This window comes from Leptinotarsa decemlineata, unplaced genomic scaffold (genome assembly GCF_025532065.1).
Source record: "Leptinotarsa decemlineata unplaced genomic scaffold, Ldec_3_MD MMD2_P_RNA_scaffold_2, whole genome shotgun sequence".
NCBI classification, from domain to species: Eukaryota; Metazoa; Arthropoda; class Insecta; order Coleoptera; family Chrysomelidae; genus Leptinotarsa; species Leptinotarsa decemlineata.
In genome coordinates this window covers 16,716,966-16,743,546 of record NW_027412529.1, presented here as the reverse complement: position 1 = coordinate 16,743,546, position 26,581 = coordinate 16,716,966, and the positions used below count along the sequence as shown (strand labels likewise).

Below are 26,581 nucleotides of genomic sequence, written 5' to 3'. Positions count from 1 at the left end.
TGCTGAGATGCGCTCTTATTTCAGAATTAGTTGTAGACCGAGAGGTCTACAACTAGAGAACTTCAATTATAATAAAAGTATAAGTAAGTGTTTGGTCTCTGAACAAATCACAAATATTTTGTAAAACTTAAATTCTTACAGATTTCACTTCACATTCGAGATATGGAAGAAATACCTTGGTACTATCCTTGGCAGAAAGCTAACATAGAACTCCCACCTACAGGGTAGTGCAAAACGAGCATATGTGTCTTATGAGCAATGTCGGAAGACAGTGGGACGCGCATGGGATATTTCACCCCGTGTAGTCACCTGGATCTACACTGCAATAATAAGACCTACGTTAACGTACGGAGCCATTGCATGGGGAACGAAAGTTTTACAAGAAACGGCCATCCAAAAATCATATCAAATACAGCGACTGGCTTGTTTAAATATCACAGAGCCATAAGAACAACACCAACCGCAGCAATGGAATTAATTACGGGTCTGGCCCCTCTGGACTTGTACGTTAAGGAGGTTGCGTAAATGGCCATGTAACATTGCGCACGGCTGGTGTGAACCTCGAAGTAGGTATGTATCAATTGAGGCTGAGCCTATGGCGAGAAGCGCCTACTGCGCAACCTCTGCTGCAGGCAACAGTGAGAAAATACAAATAAAACAGAACACAGAATCAGATGCTACAAATGCAATACGCATATATACAGACGGCTCAAAAACCAAAGAAGGCTAAGGATGTGATACTCCAGAGCACTAAGCCTAAGGATTAAGTGGATAATTGGAAAAAATTCCAGCGTGGTCCAAACAGAACTGGCTGTTATCTCAATCACCACAAAAGAAAAATAAGCGGAAAAGTAATTTCTAGCAAAAACATAACAATCTGCACTGGTAGCAGACAAGCCCTATTAGCCTTGAAGAGACAACGGGTTACCTCAGGGCTAGTACTAGAGTGCCACCAAGATTCAGCCAAAGACTCGGTAGATAATAACATTATCCTGAGGTGGGTTAAATGGCACGACAGGAGTGAAGGTAATCGCATTTTCGACTGTTTAGCCAAGGAAGCGGCTAGACTGAGAATTTTAGGACCCAGTGGCACCTACGACCTGATGACTACGACAATTGCGGGACTAGTCAAATGTTACACCCATGCTCAATTCGTGAAGAGATGGGATGGAATCAAATGATGCAATTTCGCCAAGATTACCCTGGGCGACCCTGGAAAGCTGGCGCCGAAGAAATATCTGGCGATGACCAGGAAAAATCTACGCCTAACAATGAGAATTCTGACTGGCCACTGTCAACTAAGGAAACACCTGCATAATATGTAGCTAGTGGACACACCTCTATGCAGGATGTATGAAAAAGAAGATGAGACTGTCAAGCATGTCCTATGCGAGTGCCCGGAGTTATCGTCAATAAGAGAGTGTGTGACCGGCAAGTCTTGGCCTACACCTCCTGATATAAACGAGATGTCTTCCAGTGACCTGTTCACCTTCCTCCTCGGGAAGATGTACAATGGGTCACATGTGGCCTAAGTGCTGTGGGCTTACACTCACCCTCCCGACTCTACAGATACAGATATGAAAGATATTGATGAAAGTTGATGAAATATTAGATTTTGTGCGTATGTCTCGTCTAGATGTATGAAATTATTTGAAGGAAAATCAGGCAATATATATCGAGTAGATATAATGGGAGAGATTTTTTTTTCCAATGGTTAATTTTTTTAGAGTCAGTGTTCGTAAGAATATTCTCAAAATGATGTAACTTAAAAAACCTGCTATAGCGTTCCTTGAAGAGTTGTAATCCTCACCTGGTAAACCATACAGTTCAAATGTTCTTTTCATCAGGTTCAAATTAGTCTCCACAGACATCCTATAGAGGTAAACTGGTTCTTGCGAAGTTTTTGAGTGAATTTTCGCGGAACCTACAATTCCTGCGACGAAAAAATAATCCGAATGCAACTGAAATAAAAAAAATTATATTCAAAATAACATTCATATGTATATATGATAAGTACTATTTTGAACATTCCCATATTGATTTCAATTCAAGAGCCACTGATACACAGCTGTTTCAGCCTATCGGGCATCGTCAGTACCGGGCAGGCGGTCCTCGATTGAAGGCAAAATGTGAAAAACCAAGAAAAGTACTAAATAGAAATAACTGCGTGAACGCAAGCGAGACATAAGTGGAACCACATATTGGTGTGACACCCAAGTCAACTTGCCAAATTTTATATCAGTGTTGGTAGTTTGACCAATTAGCCGGTTGCTGAGGTTGTTGATCTCAGTCTTTTTGTTTATGTTGTTGGTATTCCTTTTGATAAAGAACATGTCTTCAAACAACCGTGTTTGTAAGTTGCTGTCAGTACACAAAACTCTAACTTCGGTGAAATTCATTGTGTTGATGACATGTTCTGCAAGTGCACAGGTGGTTTTATTCGTATTACAATCACTTTTATGTGACGTTATGCGTCCTGATGAAATTCTAGATGTTTGACCAACATATGTCACATGTATCACAAGGAATTTCATATACTACATTTGACTTTTCTAAAGTTTTCAACGGAGTTTTAATTTTGAAAAAAAGTCTATTGGTAGTGGTGACAATGTATTGAGCAAATTTAATATTTTCACTCTTGAAAACGTTCAGGAATTTGGGTGTTAAGGACTAAAAATATGGTAATATTTTGAAAAATAATGAATTTGGAGGTATATCTCCACTATTTGACATATTTGAATTATTATCATTTATGGGATTATTTAAATTATTTATAACAATATGCCCTATGGAAAAGGGGTTGGAAAGTAGTTTGTTCAAAAGTTCATAAGGATATTAATTTTCAAAGAGAATACCTTTTAGTTCTTTGATACATTCATTTTTAAAAAGTGGATGTGTTAAATTGGTCACCCTGTTTTTCATGGTAAGGACTAAGTTTATTTTCATCTTCGTAGGATGGTAAGAATGGTAGTTCTGTAACATGTTACTTGCACATGGCTTCCTATACCATCATGTACGTAGAACATTATCTGGAACACGCATATCTAAGAATGGTAAACTGTTGTTACCTTCCTCTTCAGCTATGAATTTCAGATGCTCGTTGTAACTGTTAAACGTTGTTAATGCTTCCTCAGTTCTCTCATGAGGAACAGATAGGATCAAATCGTCCACGTAACGTTTAATGAAAGGAATATTAAAAGGGATTCTATCTTTTCCATTCATAATTAGGTCATCTAATACAAAATTTACTATGATGGGGAAATAGTTGAACCCATTGGGGTACCAAAAATTTGTTTATAGAAAGTGTCCTGAAAAACTTGGACATTGGAGTCAAAAATATACTCTAAAATCGATTTGAAATTTGGAAAATCAAGCATACAATGTTAAGAGATAACATCCCAGTGATTTTTTAAGCTATCAATTATTACATATTGCCTTTTTGCAAAGGCAAATTTGTAAAAAGTGAAACTACATTGAAACTCACTGAAACATAGTCTTCAGAAATTACAGAAATTACTGAAGGAAATAGAATCTTTCACATAAAGTTCGTTGTCAGTATTATATGACATAGACAGAATATTGGCCAACCATTTAGCCAGTTTGCTGTTAGGTGAATTTATTGATGACACAATGGGTCTAATCGACAGTTCAGGTTTGTGTACTTTAGGCAAAGAGTAAAATCTAGGAATTACTGCAATATAGATGGTCAGCTTTAAACAACAACAACAACTATCAGGCACCTGTACAATGTCTTCCAGTTGGAACATATGTCACAAGTTACTTCCTATATATGAAAAGCAGGAATCGATTTCATTTGATCGGGACGACCATCGATAGACCGGTTTTGGAGTATTAACTCCTCGTCAGTACCGGGGGTCATTTCAGTCGGAGTGAACCGCAGAATCTGCAGTAAATTCAGTAGGATGTGCCACTACGCCACATGCTGACAAAGTCCGTAAATAACTCCACAAACACATAATCCGGAGTAGTAGTCAGAATGATAATTGAATATCTTCCAAAGAGATGCATATGATATGCTCCAATTTAGGTGAAAACACCATACTCTTGCCTTTCATGTGAACCTACGACTTTGTAGGTACGTGTGGCAGATACCCAACAGTAAAACAACAACTAACTCTGCTAATGCCGGGCAGGAAGCTGAAGCTAATACCACCAGGGACCTGTGCAACGTCTTCCATTCGGTATATTTGTCGCAAGTAACTCACAATATATGAATAGCAGAAATTAACTTCATTTGATGGGGACGACCACCGATAGACCAGTTTCGGAATACTAGCTCCTCGTCAGTAGCAGGAATCATTTCAGACGGAGTGAACCGTCTGAGTATCAATATGATTCCGAACTAGTCATAAGCTTCATCTGCAGTTGATTCTGTAGGGTGCACAACTGCGTCACCTGTAGACAAATTTCGAAAACAACCCTACAAACATACTCCGAGGCGAGAGTCAGAATGATAAATAAATAAACATCTTCCGGAGAGGCGCATATGACATTCTCCAGTCTAGGTGAAAACGCCATACCCTTGCCTTTTATGTGAACCTATGACTTTGAAGGTATGTAGCCTTGAAAAGCCTTATGCATCTTCAATCTCCTAGTGTGATTTTCCTGTCAATTTCATAAATGGTGTCTTCGTGAGGGAGTCATCATAATTACTCAAGGTTGTCTTTGTTGAGGACACCCATTCCATCAGTCTCGTTCCCTGTACTAGTTTGTACAAGTTCCGTGTTGGATGTTTGTCATATTCTTCTGGACGTAATTTCATACGTCCATATATTGCCTGCCTCCTGTGATTCAGTGCCTCACATTCGCATAAGATATGTAGAGCTGTTTCTATCCCTTCGTTGCATAATCTGCAGCTGAGGTCTCCATTGTACAGCCCCATTTTATTCAGGTGTTCTCTAAGCGGACAATGACCGGTTAGTAACCCTGTAATTATTCTGAGCCGATCCCTACTATATTGAAGTAGTTCTTCGGTTCTTTTCTCGGACGGTTCCCCAATGAAGGTTCTACTGTGTTTGTTGCCAGGTACTTTTGTCCAGTACTCTGTGTGTTTCTTATTGGTCCATATCCTAATCTGGTTTCATACCAGTGATTTTGATACCCCCAGAGCTGGTTCAGGACCTATATATGAAGTTGATGATCCGCGTCTAGCGCATTCATGAGCTTTATCATTACCTGTGATTCCTGAATGCCCTGGCACCCAGTACAAAGTTAATTTGTTCCTGTTTGCAAGTTCATTCAGTTCATCATGGCATTCCCAGACCAGTTTTGATATCACCTTCGGGTTTGTCAGAGCCCCTAGTGCGCTCTTGCTGTCTGTAAAAATATTGATCCGCTCATTTCTTTGAGGTCTCAATTTATTAAGCCTTGCACACTGCGAAATAGCATACACTTCCGCCTGAAATACGGATGTGTATAGTCCTAGCGGATAGCTGTAGTTTAGATTTCTATCCGCTCGGTATATTCCAGCTCCCGTTCCATGTTTGGTCTTCGACCCATCTGTATACCAGGTGTTTTTTCCAAACATGTTTTCGGGATGACTAATGGTCATCCACTCTTCACGGCTTATGATTTTGGCCGTGAAGTTTGTGTTAAAGGTGTACTTCGGTGTCATGTGGTCCTTGCACATATTCCATATGTGCTCCTCCACTTGTTCCGGAATTTCTGTTCGGTCCGATCTTCTGTAGTTCGGTGAGTTTTCCAGTCTGAATTGGCCCATCGTGGCCTCCCCCATTATCACAAAGTGTAAAGGAGGTAGATTCAGGAGTGTCTCCAATGCAGCTGTTGGGGTAGTTCTCATTGCTCCCGTCATTCCCAAACATGCAAGTCTTTGCACCTTGCCTAGTTTGTTGATGGCGGTCGCCTGCTTCACCTTTGGCCACCAGACCATCGGTTTAACCACTATCGTGTATAGCCAATATACCATGTCTGGTTTTAGTCCCCATGTTTTTCCATAGGTGCATCTGGCGAGCATCAGTGCTACCTCCGCTTTCCTCTTTATCCTGTCCAAGTGTTGGTTCCAGGTCAGTTTGGAGTCTAGGATTACTCCCAGATATTTAACCTCCCCCGACACTTATATTTCTTCACCTTGAAGTTTTAGAGGTCCGAGACCCTCCATTTCAGTCCTCTTGGTGAATGCTACTATGGTCGATTTGGATGGGCTTATGTTAAGCCCTTCCTCTTCAGTCCATCTTGTTATGATGTTCAGGGCCTGCTGCATGCATCCCTTCACTACATTATTGCATTTACCCTGGACTAGGATGACTAAGTCGTCTGCATAGCCCAGTGCTTTATACCCATTACGGTCCAGGAGACATAGCAGCTCGTCCATTACAAGGTTCCATAACATATTTGTGCTTACTTACCTTCTTTGAACATCAGTCAAAGTATATACATCAATATATATGTCTTTGGTTACCACGTATTCATTTCATAAATTCTTTATGTTAGGTGGTCGATATTAGACTGCCTTCTCCTAGTTCTCACATTGCTATGCTTGTTTGTGTCGAAAAAATCAGACAGAAAAAATTATGATTTCAGAATGGTATCCATAATAAATATACATATATAACACGGAAAACCTGCGAATGTTTTTCTTGATTATGAAAATTGAATAAAACATACCATAAATGGATTCTTGACGTTCTCTTCCTGGAGTAATATTCTTCCAATTTTTTGCATATAACTTTGCTTGTAGGGCATCCCTTCTCTATTTTCATTTCTGGGTGAATGAAATCTTCCAAACTCGGTTTTTCTGATGACTCACGACCTTCTCTTCCGAACAACTTATTTGCGAATGAGAACAACAAACCCTCATTTGAAGTATAGCCCATTATCATTGGAACTTTGTTGTAATCCCCAGAAATCATTATCTCAAATGGATTTTTTGTCAGGAAGGCTGTTGAGTTGGGTTTTTCAATCACGGGCCCTATACTTCCGCCTGGAGGTTTTGTCTGAGAAAAAACATAATTCAGGTTTAAAAATCTGGGAATGAACTTATATTTTGAGAGGAAGGAAAGAAATGAGGCAGGTGATAATTATCGTCCTAGGATAATCAGTGTGATCCTTCAGTAAAACATAGGCTGTTACGACCAGAATGAAATGGACCATGGTGGAAGGGTCAAATTTCATAATTTTGTATAATGCTTTCCACTATATTCAAAATGTTCACCAGCTGGGAGACGTTTTCCTGATTCTCTCAAGTAGCGTATAGCCATCCAGACTAAAGAGTGTGATTTTGGAACCGTACCAGTGTACCATCTTCAGGAATACCCTCAACGGCAGACATACTGGCATATTGATAGAATTCCATTTGACTGGCCAATATTAAAGTTTTCGAATATTCGTAGTGCCACCTTATTGACCGGAGCAAACTTATCAACGATATATCAGATTCATCCATGTGTAATTTTCTCGCCACTGGTTTGGGTGAATCTTCATTTGAGCATATGCTAATTTGGTCGGTAGCCAAGCGGTTCGACGTGGGTGCTTTGTTCACCCATTCGAATTGACTGCCGTGTTGGTCGGTGGTTCAAGCCCCAGTTTGAACGATCGATTTTCACTTGCTATCGTCCAACCCGTGTAAGGAATCACACGTTTAAAGGTAAAATCCTTAATCCTTAGCTTGCACAAGTTTCGACTTCAGAGGGTTGTCGTTCGTAGGGGTGCGACAGCTGGTTACCGGAAAAACAGATGTTAAACAGATTTTTTTTCAAACAGATATTATTTCAGTCCATCAATCAACCAAACTTCATCAGTATTCCATATTCGGACTTACGCTTCCGATTCAGACATTAGTTGTATAGGTATGTCAGGGTGTACATTGTTGATCATTTCAGTTTATTGTGTTCGTTTGAGAATGTCCTTCTAGGACGAAACTTTAGTAACGTTAGTTACGAATACAAGTGGTTTAAAAATATAGGAATTTTAAGTTCTCATTTTTCATGATTGGCTCTGTAATACCGTGTTTCACATTCTTATCGACCATGCCATTTTTTGAAACAGTTCTTCATATCAATATAATTACTCAAACTTTGTTCATTGTCTGTCATATCTCGTATGAAAAATCTGTTTAAAATATGTTTTTCCGTTAATCAGCTTTCGCCCCCATACGAACGACAACTCTCAGAAGTTGAGAAACTTGTGCGAGCTAAGGACTAACGAGGTCTTACCTTTTAACGTGTGATTCCTAACACGGTTGCGAAATCATTCCAGCTTCAACCAGATAAATTCTCTCGAGAAAAATACCTGGTCGAGGTGGTAATCGAACCCACGGTCTTCCGATCGTGAGTCGGGTGCACTACCACCGCGGCCAATTTCACATAGGCTATAATGATTTCGTTTATCATGTTTTCGTTTGTCATGAAGGAGTATCATATATCAGTGGAATGAATTATACTATTTAGTATAATATTCATCTCTTGATTATGGATGTCGTATTTCAACAGATTTCTATTCACAAGATATCCAAATGAATCCTTTCGGACTTTTTTTCGTGTACAGTGAATATCTGAATGAACATGTTCGTACATCATTTCATATATAGGATTGATATCAACTTGACGTTCAAAAGTGTCTCCAATCTATAATATATCTCATGGATATCCCTTGAACGGAATAGATGTCCGCGTGATATCCTTTTGGACAAGAATGTATATCCATAGTACTTCCAAAGGATGTCTTTGGGACATCCTGTTTACGTGAATTTCAGTCTCCTGTAACAGATTGAATATGTTAGTCGATCCGCTACCTACTATATAGGTACAGTGATGTTTGTTACGTGTTCAGAAGTAGACTGTCCTTACACTCAATTCATAGGGATGGATGTTCCTATTTACCTGCGTTGCTGCCACTACCTGTGTTTGCTCGACTACCTGTTTTGGTAGTCGAGTTACACCGGTCATAGCAACCACACTACCATATATTGCAGGAACAACAGACAAAATCAGCAAAATCATTCGCCGACACAACATATCAACTTCATTCGTACGGACAATAAGGTCCATGCTCCGTAATCCGAAGGATCAGATACCACTGGAGTCACAAGGAGTGTATGAAGTACCAGACGAATCAACATACGCAGAGATGAACACAAACTAGCAGTGAAGGGAAAGGTGTTTAGCTTGCTAAACTTCTATCTTGAAAAGATAGGTAGATGAGTACTATTTCGGTCATTCCCATATTGATTCCAATTTAAGAGTCACCGGTAGACAGCTGTTTCAGCCTATTGGGCATCGTCAGTACCGGGTAGGCGGTCCTCGATTGAAGACCAAAACAAGTACTTAATAAAAATAACTGCGTAAACGCAAGCGAGACATAAGTGGAACCACCTGTTGGTGTGACACCTAAGTCAACTTGCATTTCAGGTTAAACCACCAACACTGACATAAGAACTTGGCAAGTTGACTTGGGGGTCACACCAATAGGTGGTTCCACTTATGTCTCGCTTGCGTTCACGCAGTTATTTTTATTAAGTACTTCTTTTTGTATTCACATTTTGTCTTCAATCGAGGACCACCTATCCGGTACTGACGATGCCCAATAGGCTGAAACAGCTGTCTACCGGTGGCTCTTAAATTGGAATCAATATGGGAATGAACAGAATAGTACTCATCTATTTATCTTTTGATTTTCATGGAATTATTTTCCAGCAGCTTGACTGCATTAACCTTTCTCGATTTCAAATCATTTCTAGAAACATGTGGATTCGTTTTCCAATGGCATTTCAGGTTAGCTTCCCAAATTTTTGCTACCGCAGTTGTCAGTTGATTGGTCAAACCACCAACACTGACATAAGAACTTGGCAAGTTGACTTGGGTGTCACACCAATAGGTGGTTCCACTTATGTCTCGCTTGCGTTCACGCAGTTATTTTTATTAAGTACGTTTTTTTGGTATTCACATTTTGTCTCCAATCGAGGACCACCTATCTGGTACTGACGATGCCCAATAGGCTGAAACAGCTGTCTACCGGTGGCTCTTAAATTGGAATCAATATGGGAATGAACAGAATAGTACTCATCTATTTATCTTTCGATTTTCATGGAATTATTTTCCAGCAGCTTGACTGCATTAACCTTTCTCGATTTCAAATCATTTCTAGAAACATGTGGATTCGTTTTCCAATGGCATTTCAGGTTAGCTTCCCAAATTTTTGCTACCGCAGTTGTCAGTTGATTGGTCAAACCACCAACACTGACATAAGAACTTGGCAAGTTGACTTGGGTGTCACACCAATAGGTGGTTCCACTTATGTCTCGCTTGCGTTCACGCAGTTATTTTTATTAAGTACGTTTTTTTGGTATTCACATTTTGTCTCCAATCGAGGACCACCTATCCGGTACTGACGATGCCCAATAGGCTGAAACAGCTGTCTACCGGTGGCTCTTAAATTGGAATTAATATGGGAATGACCAGAATAGTACTCATCTATTCATCTTTTGATTTTCATGGAATTATTTTCCAGCAGCTTGACTTTAACCTTTTTCGATTTCATATCATTTCTAGAAACATGTGAATTCGTTTTCCGATGGCATTTCAGGTTAGCTTCCAAATTTCCGCCCATTTCAACTGGTTTTTCAAAATTGATTCAGTCATTCAATAATCGACTCACATTCAAATAGTCCTCCTGTAAAATATATAAGTCCTCCTCGGACATTGCTTTCAAAATTTCCAAGGCTTCTTTCTCATCATTTACTTCTCTTCCAATAAATTTCATGAGATCAAAGATATCGAAGTTCGACCTAGTCCAAGAATTTAAGACAGCCCCACTTTGTAAGATGGCTTTGTGAAAAAGACCATTTGCTGAGGGTGATAAAATGAGATAATGAACCGAAGCAGCTCCAGCACTTTCACCTGAAAATCATGATATATAGTTTATTTTCAGAAAATGTACAGTATTGAGATACATTAAACGATTATTTATCGACACCTTTTCAAGCATTAATAAATGAAAAAATTTGACTTTCCCCAAGTAAGACGCTAGTGAAATGAATTTTTCATAAAGATTGTCTTGTATCTGAATCAGGGTCAATTATTTGTTTGAAGGTGAGTGACAATGTTTAGTGGTGCATTTCATTAGTTCGGACTTCCATTGTCTAATATGTTATATCTTTTTTCAAATACTACACCTCACGATTTGATCTCCACAAACTTTATTTGGAAAATATATCACAACATGTTTCGCTAAGACATTAGCTTTTTCAAGTGATATTTACATCATGTTGTTCTTACATTAATATTTATATACTATATACCTCCAAAAAATTACCTGAACCTTGTACCTGTTCAATTATGATCACCTGAAGCATATTACCTCACAACTACATCAATAATAATTCTTTCTCGGTTTTTAAGAAAACAAATTCAATAATGGTGATCTATTCAAATGTAGTTTATCATTCGTTAGAATGTTTGAATTTTTTAGTTTATTAATTTCCATTGCTTCCAAATGATTCAGTTTCAAACCTTTATTTTCTATGTGCAAAATTTCGAACTCTTCGTTGAAGATATGGTTTTATTCTAGAAGATGATTTGAATATGTTGCATTTGTTTTCTTATTTACATAGTTCGTATGATGTTCCTGGATTTGATTTCTAAATGTCCTGCCAGTTTAACCAATATATACCTTAGGGCACGTTCCACACTTTAATTTATATACTCCTGATTCTCGAATTTGGATGTTTTGTCTTTATTATTTTTAACTAACTTTCCCAACGTATTACTTGTTCGATATGCAATTTAAATATCTCGTTTCCTCAAAAGTGAAGCCACTTTTTCCGTTGGTTGCCCAAAATACGTTAAAGCTCTATAATTTTGATTATCTACCTTATCAATACGAAAAACGTCTTGAATCGCTTTTGCGTAGACTTTCTTGGCAAGTATTTTGTTTATTAATTCGGCTTTAAACCCATTGTTAACCGCAATTTGCATGATGATATTAAGTTCTTTATCGAAATTATCTATTGAAAGAAGAACATTGACTAATCTGTGAATCATGCTCTTATAAACTGCTACTTTGTGTTGATGAGGATGGGTAGAATCGTGATATCGTATAGGACGGTGTGATAAATTGAAAAATCATGTTTGTTGTTATTTTACTAATTGTTAGGTCCAAGAAATTGATTGAGTTGTCTGCTTTTATTTCAATAGTGAATTTAATGTTTTCATGAATTTTGTTAATATCCCTATGAAAAGTATTTAATTGCCTCTTAGTACCTGTAAAACATACCAAAACGTCATCCACATATCTATGCCGATACAAGAAATTCTTAATCACAGGATGTTTAAAGATCGACTTCTCTAGATTATCCATGAAAATTTCTGCAAGTAAGGGGTTTAATGGATATTCCATAATTAAACCTTTTGGGGAGGAATAGTCGTTGAATTGAAAATAATTTTGTTTGAGACATAACGACAGAAGGTCAATTATTTTTCGTTTTATTATTGGGTTCACTCTATTTTCATCTAATAATTCTATTAATATTACTGGAGTTTTTTCCCAACATCAAATCCTTATTTTTAACACCTCGACACGTGTTTCGATCACAAAGTGAGCATCTTCAAAGAGGAAGAATAAAAAAAATCTTCCTCTTCATCAATGTTAATTTGAACTTTTCCCTTTCAGTAAAAAGTATGTTTGAATTTTTCAAAAAATCTTTCACTTCTCTTTGGAAAGAATTAGTTGGATCACGTTTAAGCATTTAAAAATTTCCTAAATTCAAGAAATCACGGGTTTTGTTGTCATAGTCATTTCGGTCAATAGCCACCACAGTGTTCCCTTTATCTGCCCTAATCAATATAACATCATTTTCGTTAATTTTACTGCGTATTGATTTCACAAGTTTCAAGTCATTCGTAAAACTACCTTCTTTCAAAAATTCTGAATATATGATATGTGACGCCTGGTGTTTGTTATTAATGCTATTCAATGCCCCTCCTAATGCCATTTCTGTTTCGATCTTCAAGATCCCCAAACACGGACTGCGATTCCAAGAATTGCATTTACCATATACCCTGTGATTTTAAGCTAAGTAACTTGGCTTAAAATCTTTTAATTTTTAATTTTCATCTCGTGTTATTAGTTAAATTTTTTGATTTTTTGCTTGTATTTTATTTCATTGTAATTTCAGTTTTTTGCTCAATATAATTGTTATTTCGCAGCTAATACTTTAAATTTTTCATAGATACTTTCAGGGATTTCAAATCAATTCATATCATATTAGACAATGGAAGTCCGAACAAATGAAATGCACCAAAGGGTCGATTATTGCTATAAATGGAATTAAAAACCTATGGACGATGTTCTGCAAATTTCAACTACTTGAAAACAAGAAGAGTGAATAAAAATGTTATAGAATTGCTTACGTACTATATAACACGATCAGCAGCCTTTTTGCTGCTAAGGTATCCATCATATAGTCATATTTTGCTCAATTGTTTCCTTAAATCTATAGTATCTAATTAATAGCCTCGTATTTATTCTACATGTATATCTCAGTCTATTCTACGGGTACAGGTAGGCGGACGGGCAGTTTGTCGAATTTGTTATTTCTATCCACCGATCAATTAAATTCACCACTGGAAGGGATTTCAATAATTCAATAAATTATCTGCAAGCTTGCAATTTTTTACAACCCATCGTTGAACATGTGGTTCTTGCCAAAATTTCATATCAGCAAAACGGGAAGAATCTTTTTCCAAAGAATGAAAGAACATAGTACTTATGAAGACCAATTCCACATTTGCAAACAATGTTCTTGACAAAAAGGCATGAGTTCAAATAGGTAGTTCGTTCAGTACATGTTCGTTATGTTGTTAAATTTGTTGTGAATCATCCGTACTTTATGTACTGGAAGAACTTGCAATAATTTTAGATCACTTCAAAAAGATGGTGTGGAACTTTCCCAGTTCCAATCTCTTCGAATTTATTCTGGAATCTAAAATATAGTCTTTTTTCGAAATCTCGTCTTTTCGTTTCCTCCTCCTACTAACTTTGATTTTCAAATCTGAAGACTCAATTTTCAGCCTCTTTTCATGTCAGTACTATATCTTTGGCGATTTTCGGGCAATTTTTTTCTACGACTTCAAATTGAACCAAAGCTCTACCGGAACAAGTCGAAAAATCAACTAGACATGTGACAATGATACTGTTGATATTCGACGTTGGTTTGCTGTGGTTGGACACTCAGGCACTTTCCGAAGGAAAAATCTCACAAAACAAGACCATAGTTGCTGTATGGTGATCAGCGGCTGGTGTGATTCACTATAAATTTTCACTATCCGGCCAAACCATCACAGCAGAATTCTATTGTGGGGAATGAAATGTACCGAAAATTGCATTAGCAATTGCTTAAACTGGTCAACAGAAGGGGTTGGATCCTGGTCCACGACAACGCCCGTCCGCACGTTCCACAAATCATGGCCCGAAAAGGGAATTATTTGAGCGTCTAAGTTCCCAAGACCTTTCGCCAACTGACTTAACATCTTTTCAAATACTTCGATAGTCTTCTCACCGTTAAAACCTTCACCAATCAGGACCAGGCAATAACGGCCTAAGTCGACTTCCGAGCACATAATTTTTATCCTGCACTGATGGAAATGTTTTTTCAAACTTTTGAAACAACCTTTTAATAATTATTGGGATGAACTAGTAGTTTGCTTTCCCTGCATTTTTTTTCATATTGTGAAAAATGAAAACCCTCAGAAAAACTTTGAATTTCACCACAAAAAATGTTCAATAATTAATATTTTGTCATTAGGCCCGCAAACTCATAAGGTACAGTATTAGATTATTGGAAAGTTATCCATAGAAACTCAATAATTAATTAAATAGTATATCATTGTCATTAACAATGTGATTTCGACTTTTCGGAACACAACAAAGACTATGTTTAACAGGTCATAGTTCAGTTGGGACCCAAACTTTGAACTTTCTGATGATATATTTTGAATTGATAAAAACTTCAGCTGTTTTCATTTGAAGTTTCATCGAATGATTGATACAGCAATACACTATTAAACGATAACACAAAAAATTTTACTTTTATCTAATTATCAATGATCTTCACGTAAATATAATTCAAATTATTTTTATGAAATATCTGATGAACTGGAACACTTGATTTATAATAAAAAACAAAGTCAATTTGAAGATAACTTCGAAATCGCTATCTGAATATTAATTATGAAATTAATTCACTTAAATTCAACAAACTCACGTTTTGTTCTCGATTGAAGACTTTCAATTCTTTTTTTTTCTAAGGACAAAACATAAGCACTACAGAAAAGTCTTTGAGGCTCCCTAAGAGCAGTGCCTCTATGAAAGTAGAGATTCACGTTGGATTTAAATCGCTGGAGAATAAATTCATTTGGAAAAACATTCTCATGAAGTTTATTACATGTAACCGCAATTCTTCAAATGAAAGAGGTATTGGACAGTGGAGTTCTAAGTTCACTTAGTTGATTCTCAAAACGATGAGCAGCCACAGTCCATCGCGTATTCCTGATATATAAGTACCGCTCTTGGTGGAATCAAATGTGCCAATTTCCTTGAATACCTCCCGTGAAGGTATCTATAGAAGAAAGACAAATTTTCAACTTTTTTTCCATGTCCAGACTATCAAGGTTGCAAGTAATGCTCGTATCTCCATTCTCTGAATGGAATCCAGCAGGTATGCTTAGAGACGGAGCTCCATACATGAGAACAATACTCCAAAGAAGATCTGATCTGAGCTTTATAAACCATCGAAGTTGCTGAGCTGTGTACAATTTTCTAGTTCGGAACAATATTCCGCAGAAGCAGCCTTTGCAATTTCTGCGACATGATTGTGCCAAGACATACTAGTGTCCATTTCAATGTATTGATGAATACATTATCTACATTTGTATGCAAGTGTCAAAAATGTTAACTGATTCTAACCAATGAGTAAACACACGTTGGAGAAAAACATGACATGTGAGTGAACTTCATCGAAACACAATATCTTCATAGCGCGTATTCGATCGCCCGAATCACGATCGGAAGGTCGTGGGTTCGATTCCCGCCTCGACCAGATATTTTTCCCGAGAGAATGTATCTGGTTGAAACTGGGATGATTCTGCAACCGTGTTAGGAATCACACGTTAAAAGGCAAGACCCCGTTAGTCCTTAGCTCGCACAAGTTTCTCAACTTCTGAGAGTTGTCGTTCGTAAGGGGACGACAGCTGATTGACGGAAAAACAGATTTTGAACAAATTTTTTAAACAGATTTGAAAGACGATATTACATGCATCATAAGCTTGTATTTCAATGATTCGGACTTCTGTTGTCTAATATGGCATCAAATTATTTGAAATCCTTGAAAGAATCGATAAAAATAACATATTAAGCGAAATTAAACTGAAATTAAAGCTAAATAAAACACAGAAAACAATCAAAAATTGTACAATTAACAAAAAATGAAAATTAAAAATCAAAAGATGTCAAGCCAGGTTACTTCACGACGTTTCGATCGTTAGTATAAACAATCGTCTTCAGATGATGACTGGACTTATTCCTCCGAGAGATGAATATTTACAGATTATTCAAGTGCTTTCACCGTCTCTTCTTACCTCTCTGCGCTTCACCGGTTTCAGCGGGAGCTGGCCGTTTTTCACTTGATTATAGGTTTCCATATGTTGCGTATCTTTTTTTTTTCTAAGACACAACACAAGCACAACGGAATTTTTTCAAGGCACTCTAAGAGCGGTGCCTGTGCGAAAATAGTGATTCACGTTGTATTTGAGTCGCTGATGAAGTTTATTGCACATAAACGCAATTCTTTAAGTGAAAGAGGTCTCAAACAGTGAAGTTCGAAGTGCACTGAGTTGAATTGCATTTGCCGAATAGCAGGGTATGATTGAACTCATCAACATGACATCGATGAGTTCAATCATTGCCATTCGGCAAATGCAATTCTTGGAATCGCAGCCCGCGTTTGATTGCCTGGTTGTTTTCGTGAGGCTGTTACATATAGTGTTTTCAGATCTGGAGCAGGTTCTGATGTTATATTTGGAACCTGCTTCAGATTTGGAAGGTATCACCGTGAAAACCATTTCTGATATGTGTAAAATGAATGACATATGTTTGAAAGAAGTATTTATTCAGTGACGTTGAAAAATCAACAGGCCTTCATAGTTTTTCCCCTGAATCATCCATAAAATTAGCCTAATAAATATCCCCACGACATTCAGTTTCTATAGAATAACTTTTGAGACTATTTGAGACTATAGGGTGGTCGGTAGCCAAGCGGTTCGGCATGGGTGCTTTGTTCACTCACTCGAATTGACTGCCGTGTTGGTCGGTGGTTCAAGCCCTAGTCTGAACGATCGATCTTCACTTGCTATCGTCCAACCCGTGTTAGGAATCACACGTTAAAAGGTAAGACCTCGTTAATCCTTAGCTCGCACAAGTTTCGACTTCTGAGGGTTGTCGTTCGTAGGGGTGCGACAGCTGGTTAACGGAAAAACAGATTTTAAACAGATTTTAAACAGATAGGATTGATAAACATTGTATTTTGTATTGAAATTGAGCAACACGCAGGCATTTGCCTTTCTTCAGATAGGTTAGGAAAAGGAATAATAACAAAAAATAATTGATTTCCTTTCAAATCATTTTCACTTACCGAAAATAGTGACATTATTTGGATCGCCATTGAAGTGTTTTATGTTTCTTTGCACCCACTTCAGTGCCAACACTTGATCCTTCAATCCAGCATTTCCAGGTACTTCCAATGAAGAATCTTTCAAAGTGAGAAAGCCACAGAATCCTAGACGATAGTTGATAGTCACAAGCACGACATCTTTCGTAATTATATATTCAGGGCCGTAAAGTTTTGTACTATTTGAACCCAAAAAAAATCCTCCTCCATGGATCCATACCATTACAGGTTTCAGAGTGGAATCTTGTTCTGGAAGCTGGAGAGATATTTGATAAAACAAGTGGTATAAAAACATAAGAATTTCCATTTCTCTTTTTTCACATTTGATAATGATATTATTCAATATATATTGCTGATATAGATTAATATAGGTTTGTCCGTTATAATTTTGTGTTTTGTAGCCACATACCTCATTAAATATTCAATTCACTGTATTGTGGTACATACTGATCTTTAGTGGAATTTGTACTCCATATATTAACACTATACTTTTTTTACTAAATTTTGATATTTGTTTTTTCTCAGCTTACTGATATCTGATCTCGTTGAGCAATTTTTGACCAATTTTTTTCTACGAATTCAAATTGAACTAAAGCGCTGTCAAAACAGCCCTGAAAATCAACTAGGCATTTGACATTGATAGTGTTGAGGAACGCACTGTTCGACAAAAAATTTCGTTTCTAGGACCCCGGTGGAGACTGATCCATCACAAACGGGATGGCGCAAAAACTGGGCTTCTTACCATTTTTGATGACTTCAAATATATTGAAAAGGTCAGAAAGCACAAAAGTGGGTGCCACACTATTTGAATCATCGACAGAAATTGTCACCGTTCGAGGTCTGTTTTTGTTTGCTTTTGCGCAACCAAAACGATATTTTTTTGGGTCAGATCGTAACGTGTGATGAGAAGTGGATCCCCAATGATAACAGAAGACATTCAGAACAGTGGTTGGACACCGACGAGCCACCCAGGCATTTACCAAAATGGCCATGGTGATCAGCGTCTGGTGTGATTCACTATATCTTCCTGCAACTGGATGAAATCTTCACATCAGACTCCTATTGAGAAGAAGTCGACGAAATGAACCAAAAATTCCGTCAGCAGCAGCCGGCACCGGCAACAGAAGAGGTCCAATCCTGCTCCACGACAATACCTATCCGTTTTACAAATCTCCGCTCGAAAATCAAACGAATCTGTCGTCAAAGTCCTGCCTCAACCATCATACTCCTCAGACCTCTCGCCAGCCGACTACCATCTCTCCAAACGATAGCGATAGCTGGTTAACGGAAAAAACATATTTCAAACATATATAATATTTTAAACATATATAATATTTTAAACAGGGTTAGGCAAAAATGCCTATGTCGACTTCAACAACAACAACAACAACATGACGGAATTGATCAACTCATGTAACATTGACAAAAGTATACTAATTCAAATGTCGCTCACTTCGAATAAATTGAATACGTATTCACTGAGATAAGTTTGAAGTAACCTCACTAAAACGGACAAAACTTTTTAAACAACCCTAATTGTTCAGTCTTAGGATATACAATGAGCACCATATGTAACGGATAAATTCATTTTCTACGTTATTAGCCATTTTCAAAAAAACCCCGGAACACGTCGAATTATGTATTTGAAAAGACACTCTGTGACATAAAAAAAATTCCCCCCTCCTTCACCCCCCTCAACGTGACAGCCACCCCCCAATTTTTTTAAATGCAAAAGGGGGTCAAAAGGTACCTCATTTTGAAGGTTATTCAATTTTTCGTACAGTCATATCTTCATTTTTCAATTTCGTGCATGCGTCATAATGAAACAAAAAATTCAAAGTTTTGAAAGGTATCACGTAGGTATTCCATTGAATCCGTCCGCTATACAATATGCCATGCACCTTCAATTTTTTTTGTTTCCACCAACCGTTATTTGTCAGCCGTGACAGTTAAGTAAAAAATTGTATATTTTCTGTGAACTTGCTGAAGATAAACAGTTTTGCAGTTGTTTGTGTTTCTTTTTCAGTATTACTTTCAGACAATAGGCTAAAAGTTCTAGCAATGTCTCATTTGACTGAACTACTAGGATGTGGGGACAAAACTAGAACCCAGAAGAATGTAAGTGAAATGTTCAATAATAAATATTCTGATCATCACATTTCTCAATCTACTGTTAGTAGAATAGAAACGAAATTTCGTGTGAATTTGGGACTGTCCAAGATATTTCAAAACCAGGCAGAAGTGTATTAATTGACGATGGAAGATATTCGATATTTTGGTAGACATCGAGGAAAATCCACATAAACCTACCCGACAACTTGCTGCTGATTACGACAGTCAACGTTCGATATTGCGTGTTTTTGAAAGTGAAAAGTATCACCCCCTATAAAGTACCTACAATTGGTACATGAACTCAACGAAGACGATCCAGATCGCAAAACTAAGTTTTGCGAAATAATGGATCCTTCGTTTAAGGAAAATATATTGTTTTCCGACGAGTCAACTTTTTTTTTAAATGGAACCGTCAACAGACAGAACTGTCGATATTGGAGCCGAGAAAATCCCCATTGGATGATGGAGGCCCACACTCAATATCCCAGAAAAGTGAATGTTTGGGCAGGGATTATGAATATTCGCATAATTGGACCATATTTTTTCAACGAAACATTAACCGGTGAACGTTACTTGAAGTTTTTGACTAATTTTTCACTTCCAACGCTGAAAAAACTTTTTCCAGATAATGATAATCCGAATCAAATAGATAAGAGTATCTGGTATCAGCAAGATGGTGCTCCACCACATTTTGCAGCTGACGTTCGTGCATATCTGAATGAAGTTTTTCCCAACAGATAGATTGGTAGACGGGCTGGCCATAGAGTGGTCAACCCGTTCTCCCAACATGACACCGTTTGACTACTTCTTGTGGGGTTACCTTAAACCCAAAGTATACGTCAATAGACCAAACAATATTGAAAGTTTGCAAATCAGAATTAGAGAAGAAATAGAATGTATCACTCCCGAAACCATTCAAGATGTTGTTGATAACTTTCAGCGACGCCTTTATTATTATCGAGAAACAAATGGCTGTCAGTTTGAACTTTTGATCTAAATACTTTCATCAGTTGCACATTGACTGCTACCGCTTTAATAAATGATTTAGATAACACAATTTATTCAATTGTTTTTTTGAGGCATGCACTTGACTCCCTTTTGTATTTAAAAAAAATTGGGGGGTGGCTGTCACGTTGAGGGGGGTAAAGAAGGGGGAATTTTTTTATGTCACAGAGTGTCTTTTCGAATACATGATTCGACGTGTTTCAGGGTTTTTCTTGGAGATGGCTAATAACGTGGAAAATGAATTTATCCATTACATATAGTGCTCTGTATTGTTACGTGATTTGGTTAAATGAAATTGTTAGTTATGGTAACCATTCTGCTCTTTGTTGTATTATGAGTGGGTATGTTTCTACAGAATATCTTATGATGAAATATCCTTTTTTTGTAGTACAGGTTATGTTTTTATTATTTTTATATCGTATCGGGATTTTGCAAATTATAATCTTTTGAGCAAAATCACTCTATTTGCCACTCAATGCAGATCCTAATATCGTTCTTATGAGCTCTTAAAAACTGTTTTCAGGAGAGTAAATGGTGGATGGAGCCCTTTCATAGATGTGACAAAGGGTTGGGACTAGGAAAACTGGGAAATTGTCAGTAAGTCTTTATCGTATATGTGTAACAAAATCCGGTTTCAGTAACAATTTCTACGTCATGAGAAACTACATAGTTTCGCGTGAAACTTGTGAAAAAGACTTACACATTAAATAGGTAAAGAGAAGTGAAAAACGAAAACTCCCAAAACAAACTCATCCAATGGTTTCTGAAAGACGATAGACCTGATATTTTGGGCTACGTTGCGAGTGAGCATCAGCTTAGGTGGGAAAAGGATAACAATGAAAGGGTTGAATTTTTTTTATTCTGTGTTTTCTGAAACTAGGTAACTCCACGAAAGCTCTTTGTAATGACTTTTCAGATCTCTCTTATGTATCCGCATATGAATGAACTAGTTCACCTATTGACTGGTTCATGATGGATTCGATACAAGTAGCGAATATCACCTCATCAGAGGAACTGAAACATAAATGCAAAATAGAAGAGAAATGCATTTCGCCTGTTTCATTCACAAACTGATAAAAACACAACAACCCACTTATTTGGTAAATAAACTCCTTCTGAGACATCAGATACACTCAAGAAACCTTAGATTCAACAATAATTTATACATTCCGAATCATAACAGCACCATCTATGAACGATCCTTCACGTATCATGCTGTAACAATGTATAATTCATTCAGTGAATCTTTGAAAAAATCATCACTACCGCTATTCAAAAGTGAACTTAAAACTGAATTGCTCAGCAAATAGTGATCCAAACATAAACATTTGTATTTTATTTTACTATTGTCCTGAAATTGCCATTTATTTTTTGTAATGTTTCTTTTTTTTTCGAACATGGTTGAGTGGAAGAGTAGGTCTTTGCTAAACTCCGCCACGTAAAATAAAGGCCATTTATTAATATTATTATTATATTTTATGGCTGATACAAATATGTACATTATAATAAATCCATCCAAGGTCGAAGAATGAAAATAATGTTTTTTTTGAAAAAAGGCTGAGTTCTCATTGAGTTTGTATTATAAATAAACTGTCACAATATTTTCCAAAGCGCTCTAACAGCGGTGCCTGTGCAAAAGTAGCGATTCACATTGGATATGAATCGCTGGAGATTCAATCCATTTGAGAAAACGTTCTCAGGAAGTTTATTCCATATGAACGCAGTTCTCCAGGTGAAAGAGTTCTTAAACAGTGAAGTTCGAGGTGTACTAAGTTGAACCTCAAAACGATGAGCAGCCACAATCCGTCGCGTATTTCTGAAATGGATCGCTCTTGGTGAAATCCTCATGAATATATGCAACCTCCTGCTGCCGGTGAAGATATGCATCCGCAGCCGTCAGCAAAGCAATATATTGGATTCTTGGATAAAACTATAGATATAGGATGGAACATTTATCCGGTGACAATCTACAGGATAATTCAAAAAATAAGGAACTATAACCACAGCAGGTAGGGATTTTGTGATAGAGACCACTAGAACTTGTTTCTGAACGGATATAATTGTGCGTGCTGTGGACGTGAATTTCATTGGATGAAATATTATTGGTCACGAATTTTCGCACTCGATTATTCGGTTTTGATGGTATCCTCAACTATGCAAATATGTCATCACTTCATATGTTCCGTAAACTGAAAAGAAGTACTCAAACTTGTGTCCAGAAGCAACAGTAAGTTCTCTTCGTTGTCCTTTTAACGAAAATTATATTCTAATTCATCTGTGTGTTTGCTATTCAATCAAAATGATTTCTTTCTCTGCACGAAGTACAGGCATTCAATCTTCAAACACATTCGTCTACAGGCCATAATAGATATAGATCATTAGGTCTTTTACAAAATGTTTTATTCACGAACTAGGTAAGAGCTTTCTCGATTTATATATTAAGTCTGTAACAATAATGATTTTGTGAAAAGAAAGTATTTTCTTTGACACTTCACATAGTACACTTTAAACACATACAATATCAATAATTGAAAAGTATAGTTGTCTAACATATTCGAGAAAAATGTTGCATAATGACATCGACTCACCGTTTTGGTAAAGACATTGAGATTCAAACAATCCTCACTTCCTTCCACATCTGGACTAACCATTATATCTCTTTGACGACTGCAGTTTCCAATGGAAGTTGCATCCTTTATTCCTTGCCATGATTCGATAGGTTGAGGGGCCTGAAAATTGAGTCGAATGAACAAAAAATAATTGGTAAAGTCTATCTCCTGAATGCGATAGATTCACATTTATATTTTGAGACGATATTAATGTAGATTTGATAAGATATATAATAATAATAATAATAACCGTTCTTATCCCTAAAAGCAGAGATTTGTCGATTCCAAAAAATTACAGACCGATAACATGCTTGAATTCGTGTTATAAGTTGTTTACAAGCATCTTATACACACAAATACTCACCGCAGTTGACCGAGTGTTCGAACGGATATATGAGCAGAGAGGGTCGAAGAGAGGAGTCGCTGGATGTAAAGAGAACCTGCTCATCGATAGATGTGTAACGTAGGACTCGATACAATATAAGCGTAACCTCTCTATGGCCTGGATCGATTACCGTAAGGCATTTGATACAATTTCGCATGAGCTCATCTTGCATTTGCTCAGATGCCTTGCGGTACCCGACAACATAGTGCGATGCATTGAACAACTGATATTACTTTGGCGAACTCGCTTCACGATAACATCTGGTCAAGCAAGAGTCCAAACAGGGTGGGTCACTTTCAGAAGGGGTGTATTTCAGGGTGATTCCCTCAGTCCCCTTCTATTCAGCATCTCACTATTGCCAATATCCATTGCGCTCAGAAATACTCGAGGGTATAACTGTGGCACCCCCGGAAATAATAATATTAATAAGTCCCTTTCTCTTCTGCATCTCACTATTGTCATTATCCGTTGCACTCAGAAATACTCAGAAATATAACTGTGGCACTCCCGGAAGCCGGAGGCACAAGGTCACCCATCTGTTTCATATGGATGATCTTAAACTTCATGCCTCTGGAGAGAAGGATCTCCATGAGTCCTTGAGGGTGATGGAAGAGTACACGCATGCTATCGGTATGAAATTCGGGATAGACAAACTTGCAATGGTTCATCTCAAAAGAGGACGATGCGGGACTACGGAGAAGATGTGCAGCTCGTAGATGGAAGCATCATACACCATCTGGATGCCGGAGAGACGTATACTTACCTCGGGGTGGAACAACGCCACTCACAAGAGGTAACTGCAGTGAAAAACTCTCTCCGCGGCAAGTATCAGCATAAACTTCGACAGATCCGGTCATCGGAAATGTCGGGGAAGAACAAAGTTGCTGCAACAGATATGCTTGCCGTTCCAATCTTACCCTACTCATTTGGAGTAGTGAAGTGGACTCGGGAGAAGCTGTATCAACTCGACGTAAAGACCCGAAAAATGATGCATCTCTATAGGAGTTTGCATCCCAAATCGTCCGTTCCACGGTTGTACTTCCCCCAACAACAGGGAGGCCGTGGACTTTTGAGTTTGGAGTGTCTACATGACAGAATGGTACTGAATACAGCCTGTAAAGTCGTCAGGAGTTTGGTTCCTGACACAAGGTGCAGGGCCTGCCGCGAGGCGCCCGAGACCCTAATGGACTTGCTATCAGCATGTCCAGCATATGCGGTCTCGGCCTATATCCATCGACATAACGCGACCCTAAGAGTGCTATATTACCATCTATGGCACTCTTACGGTATTGACGAGACACCGGTGTTGCCCTACGCTCCGGGGGATATTGAATCCGTTGTGGGGAACGAGAAGTGCCGAATTTATTGGAACTATTCGTTCCCCACCCTCAGGCACATACAAGCTAATACGCCTGATGTAGTCCTTCTCGACCACCAGACCAAAACGATGTTTGTCGTGGAGTTTTCAGCTCCTGGCGAGACGAATATCGTCAGACAAGAGGAGGAAAAACGGATAAAATATCGAGATTTTCTCTTCAAACTCAGCAGACTCTATCCAGATCACTCTGTCAAGATGGTTGTTCTGATTATTGGAGTCTTTGGTGGAATGATGTCCTCTCCACTCTCGAATTTTAAAATCATACCAGCTTGCCGCACTAAGGCAGAAATCTTAGCCGCACAGATGCAGAAGGCTGTCATTCTTGGCTCACTGCGCTTGCTCAGGGCACATGATTTTCGGACCCAATGATCACTTACCCCACGGTGTGGGGTGTGGTCATTGGTTGATAATGCTGGCGCGCCCTCCCGAATGTATGGGGGCTTCGGGAGATAGGGCCTGACCGGCGTACACTACGGTGAAAAAATAATAATAAATAATAATAATATAACTTTATTCATAAAAGATAAATACAAATAATACAGATACAAATAAGTTACAACATAGAATGACTGAATAAAGCGATTTTAGGATAAGTGCAAAGCACTTGTTTCCCATAAAAATTGACATATATGTATGAATGGTATTATGTACAAAAAACATATGCATGTATCATTCAGAAAAAATTACCAAATTGAAAATATTATAAAAATTTATGAAATGAGAAAATTGTAACAATTTAAGAATGCGTGTATATATGAATAAATAAGTCAAGCATCACAAAGAATACAAAATGCAATAATACAAACTTTGTTGACTTAACAGATAACTGTACAGAATACAAAATATAAATATATTTCAAAATGATTATTAAATGAATGAGACAGTAAAAAAGCGATAAGTATCCCAGTACTTATTTCCTCATAGCAATGAAACATTGATGAAATTAATTTTAAATAAATCTATAAGAATTATAATGAATTTTCAATTAAGTTATATAATAAAATAAGAGGTAGGTATATGATCATTATAATAAAATTTCATTATAATAACATTTCAATAAAGTAATATAATAAAAAAAAATGCAGTGAGTAAGGAGAATTTCATTTGCGAAAGATGCGTTAATCTCAGTCATTAAAGTTGTGTCAAGTCTTGGTAAGTATTTGAAGTCTTAGTTCAGCATTTGTACAAAATATCTCCCACGTTCGAGTATATATACCCCCAGCTTTTTTTGAACAAATGCTTACTAATAATTTTTTTTATTGTTTCTGGTACCGAATTATAAAATTTTAACGAAACATATGAAAAGGCTTGTTGAGAAATTTATTTCTTTAGAATGTAGGTGAATACATTTCGATTTCATGTATTGTATTCGTGTTCTGGCTTAGCTGGTTCTG

The 26,581-nt window shown here is 37.5% G+C and overlaps 1 pseudogene; it reads right to left on the bottom strand.

Annotated features, from left to right (window-relative positions):
• Window positions 1-26,581, bottom strand: part of LOC141479907 (juvenile hormone esterase-like) — a 41,666-nt pseudogene that overhangs the window by 519 nt on the left and 14,566 nt on the right.